The sequence below is a fragment of the Schistocerca americana genome, chromosome X (genome assembly GCF_021461395.2).
Source record: "Schistocerca americana isolate TAMUIC-IGC-003095 chromosome X, iqSchAmer2.1, whole genome shotgun sequence".
Taxonomy (NCBI): Eukaryota; Metazoa; Arthropoda; class Insecta; order Orthoptera; family Acrididae; genus Schistocerca; species Schistocerca americana.
The window spans coordinates 683,488,454-683,493,813 of NC_060130.1; positions in this window are offsets into that span (position 1 = coordinate 683,488,454).

The window sequence follows — 5,360 nt, forward strand, 5'->3', positions numbered from 1 at the left end:
GTATCAGCACATCGTTATATTTCTAATTTATTAATTATAGTTTCCGTCAGAGTTGCAAATAATATTTTTATTTGTGACTAATTTAGAACACTTTCATCCATTCACAAACCCTTACCTACTTGAGAAGGTACAATGCTATTACCGAAACATGAAATACAACATTTTCAAACAGTTTGTGTGCATAGATTACAGCAGTACAATAAATCTCTTATGACATACCTGCATTTGTAATGTTTCACTGTACATAATACGCCGGTTTTTCCATGTTCGAAGCCGGCCGAAGTGGCCGTGCGGTTAAAGGCGCTGCAGTCTGGAACCGCAAGACCGCTACGGTCGCAGGTTCGAATCCTGCCTCGGGCATGGATGTTTGTGATGTCCTTAGGTTAGTTATGTTTAACTAGTTCTAAGTTCTAGGGGACTAATGACCTCAGCAGTTGAGTCCAATAGTGCTCAGAGCCATGTTCGAAACAAGTCACTAATAAAAATATTATTTGCAACTCTGACGGACATTTTAATTAATATATTACGTCTCAAATTTTCTAAAGCTGAAAACTGTATTATAGAATGGATTTCATATTTTCCGGAATTTTCTATTGCATGGCTCGTATTGAACCGAAATTGTACGCGAACGAAAAGCAGCGTATCCTTCTCGCTATTATAGCTATAAGCACAGTGACCTGCCATGTAAGGCAGTGTGGCGACTCTTCCCATGCTTCCAGAAAACGGAAGTTGTTTTCCGGATACTCTTTGCAACACAAAAAGGTAAAGCAACACTCTCAACAAAGAAGCCATTTGGAGAAGTACAAAATGTCGTGATTTAAAATAAATAGTAACTGAACTTCCGAAAGAATGGCGGGTCAGTTACGAAAAGATATAAACTGCGTTTAATTCTTTCATGGTAGACGTACTGACGATTCTTGGCAGAATATACTAGACGTGATAGCGAACTTAATAATAAAATTAGTCTCTTCTCATTTCAATAGCGTTTCTACTTCGCCATTGTACATTTCGGAATCACAGCTTCATCATCAGGGCTTACGTTGCTATGTGAATATTTTTATTAGGATATCTACGCATCAAAAACGTGTATCTTCGAGTTTTGCTGATATCTGTTGTATGTGACATCACAGTGAAGTAAATTCCACAAACAAAATTCGCAGATACGCGTTTCTGGCGTACTGAAATTAAAAGGAACGTTGTTACATTACAATTTGCGCCCTGTTAATGAAATTGTGACATCCAATGTACAATGGTAAATTAAAAACGCTATTGAAAAGACACTGGACGGATTTTATTATTAACTTTCCCACTGTGTCTACTATTTAAATTCAATGGTAAGCTTTAAATAAAATCAGTGGTAAAAAAAGTCTCGCGAGAAAAACTGTGACATAGGAGCGGGTTGGCCGGTGGGAAATGCTGTGAGGCAGTGATAGAAGCTTATTACGAGATATCCACAATTTAACGGATGACCCTAAGCACGAATTGGCAACGGCCTTGCCGCAGTAGGTATACCGGTTCCCGTCAGATCAGCGAAGTTAAGCGCTGTCGGGCGTGGCCGCCACTTGGATGACTGACTGTCCGGGCTGCCATGCGCTGATGCCATTTTTCGGGGTGCGCACAGCCTCGTGATGCCAATGAAGGAGCTACTCGACCGAATAGGAGCGTCTCCGGTCAGAGAAAACCATCATAACGACCGTGAGAGCGGCGTGCTGACCACACGCCCCTTCTATCCGCATCCTCAGCTCAAGATGACACGGCGGCCGGATGGTCCCGATGGGCCGCTTGTGGTCTGAAGACGGAGTGCTTCGTGGGAAAACCGAATTAGAGGTAGGAATGGCGGTTATCGCTGAAGCAACCGGTTTCAGGTTACACCTGGTTTTTTCCACATCAGTTTAACCTGACAGTTAAAACCTCTCGAAATAAACTGTTTTTTACTCCAGATATTTCCTGTAAAATATTTAGAAATTAATTAGACGTTGAAAAATTCTGTCGCTCTCAGGTTCAAGATACATCGAATCAAAATATTAATATAACAGGCTAATAAAAGAAAACTTAATCCGTCTACCGTTTGATGCTTTTCACGAAAAGTGATAAGTGGTCGAATACTACAAAAATCACAAGCATTCTCCTGTTGATTCTAATTTCTTCAAACTCTGCTGAAAAGTCATGTGGCAAGCGGGCATCAAATGGTTCAAATGGCTCTGAGCACTATGGGACTCAACTGCTGAGGTCATAAGTCCCCTAGAACTTAGAACTACTTAAACCCAACTAACCTAAGGACATCACACACATCCATGCCCGAGGCAGGATTCGAACCTGCGACCGTAGCGGTCACGCGGTTCCGGACTGAAGAGCCTAGAACCGCACGGCCACTCCGGCCGGCCAAACGGGCATCAAGCGTCTATTTGGGCATTACGAATCGTTTGTATTAAAGGATGAAAACTGAGGTCGAAGAACTCTGGTTTTGCGCGTTAATTTTTGCGTTTTCAAGCAGATGAAGGCAAGCAGATAAAGGGATGTTATGTAGACACAGCCAGTAGATCAGCTACTTTCTATTTTTATTGTGTGCTATGAATCAACTGTTGTAAGTCATTAATTTATTACTGTTACCGCCATTTCCTCCATCTTTTATTATTTCATAGAAATGACAGACAAATCTTTAATCTTTTAAAACAAATGAAGCATTGTAGTTTATGGCTACGTCACTTCGCAAATATATTTCTAGACTAGGGTTGGACTGTGCGACTGGTCCCGGCGGAGGTTCGAGTCCTCCCTCGGGCATGGGTGTGAATGTTTGTCCTTAGAATAATTTTGGTTAAGTACTGTGTAAGCTCAGGGACTGATGACCTCAGCAGTTTAAGTCCCACTAGATTTCACATACGTTTGAACATTTGAACTAGGGTTGGGGCCATTCTGCAACACAACGGCAGTCCGGCGACGACAGCGAAAAACTGGCGTATAGACCAGGTTGGGGATGTCTTTCACGCTGCATGTACACGCGTACCTTAGGCACAGCACACGGCAACATGGACATTATTGTCTCAGCAACGCTGTACCAGTTCTTCTGTCTTGCGGTTGTTGCTCATTTCTGTCGGCATTGTTATTAAACACTGATCGGTTTTCCATTTTTTATAATAACTGAATATTTCAAACCAATACAGATTTTACGAATTAAAATTACTCTTTTTTTTCAAAAAAAAGTTTATTTAAAAACGAAAAATTTTTGCACTACTGTTATGGCTATTTGATATTTCGGTTTTTTACTCGGTTGTTAGTAAAAAATAAAAAGAAACGCTTGTTATAACCGAGGCCAAACAAATACCCAAAAATATCGGTTATTCAGACCTAAAATACCTGTACTGATTTTAACCGGTCCGTTTTTCCGATCCCTAACTAGAGGTGAGGGGCACGTGACGTGTGAGGAGAAGTCTGAAGGTTAGGACAGTTCAGGTGTGCCGTGTCAGGCAGGAAGAGAAGGACTGACACGGAAAGGAAGGCTGTGTGCGGGGCGGGGCGCCGACGGCGGCTCACGTGTTGCTCCGCGCGGCAGAGTCGCTATGACAACGGGACGGCCACGGCGCCTGTTGCTGGCGCGCGGCTCGATACGGCCGCACTGATTCACGTTCGCATCAAATGCGCGACCCGCTACAGCCAGCACGCTTTAGCTTGTCCGTGGCTTCCAGCGCCTGCTCTGACCAGCAAGTGCCGGCCTCGGGCACATTAATTACCTCTGTTCGTCTTTTCCTAAAGAAAAAAATGGGAAAAATAAACAAAATCTAAAAATAACGAGGCGGGGGTGAATTAGCGGCACGCGTTGAATCCGTTCAGTTTTCCTCTTTACACAGTGACTGTTCAGCCTGTGCGTTCTATTCGCACTCGATACAAGCAGTCGTAAAACCTAGCAGAGCAAGTGAGCGCAACAAGTTCGCGAGCGTAAATGTAGGAATAGTGGCCAAAAGCGAAAATATTCCGTGCAAGCGAGGTACGTTAAATTACACCGACAACTCTTCCCGATGTAGGTTTAATGTGGGCATTTGAAACCGCAGCAGATTACAAGGCTAGTATACGGACATTAGACCGAAACATACACGAGATACAGGATAAGGAGTTACAACTCGCAGTAGGAGAGGCAGGTGGAAGTACGGAGGTCTCGTGAAATGAGCACAGCAGGTGAAAAAGAGGGCTCGTGACGAAAGGTTACGAGAAGAAGAGGGACGACGGCTGTTCACTTATTTACAAACAGTGGCCGTTATCTAGGAATGGACGTTACGAGAAAAGGACTGTGGTGGGTGGAATTCGCTGAATGGCGCAACGCAGGATCCACGACACAAGCGCCGGAGTAAGGAAGCGCGCTCACCGAGGCAACACAACAGGTCACTCGTCTGTTTGGTTTACATGCGTCCTAACGTACAGTCTTCGATGAATAATCAATGGCACGATATTAGGTGTAGATGCCTCGATCTCGTCAAAGGTTAAGACGCGACGATGAGTTCTGACATTGGGCCCGGAACGGAAGGCGTCAATGCCAAGGGCTTTGAGGCAGTCCAGGAGGTGTGTACCTATATGTACCAGCAAAAGGTTTCTTTCTGGGTTGAGCCCTTTCCCGACTCACAATACTGAATTGTTAAGTGTGATCAATGGCAGAATAGTTTCTATAATGGTTAACATGACAGAAAAGCGTGAAAAGTGATACTGCATGGGGACGGTGTTAGCAAAACGGCATAAAAGTGCGTACAGGTGACTAGATGGGGACAAGCGCTGATCTGCCCAAACACTTTCTATCACACATTAGGAACTCACCGAAGCGATCCTTCTGAAAACTAAACTCAATCTGACCAGACGAGAAAATTCAGTTTTCCTTACCTCACGCGCTATCAATAACGCGGTGAAAAATGTTAGCTGTGCAAGAAATGGATTTTAATGTAGTGGACAGCGTAAAGAGCACCTTACTTCGCATGGCGGTACGTCATTAGTCAAGTTCGATCAGGGACGACTCACAATACGGCGGGGAGGAAGACAGATATAACTGTCAACATAAAAAAATACAGAATGTTTTTCTGTGACCTAGAAAACACTCTGGTGTTAACAGTTTTACTATTTTATTGCTGATGGACTGTTGACAACAACTAATGCATCAGTCTTTCTACACAAAATTTATAGACCCGAGAAACAACACCCGGAAAACAATGACATAAATAATTCTAACAGTAGCAGTCTCGCCACCAGATTCATACCTAAGTTAATGCCTATCGTTTCTGCGAGCCTTCGCATTCCTAAGAAAATTAACAATTCATCTGACGTATACTACGTGCGCAAATGAATAATCGAAATCAGAAACACAAATTTCTTCAGCTATCTTA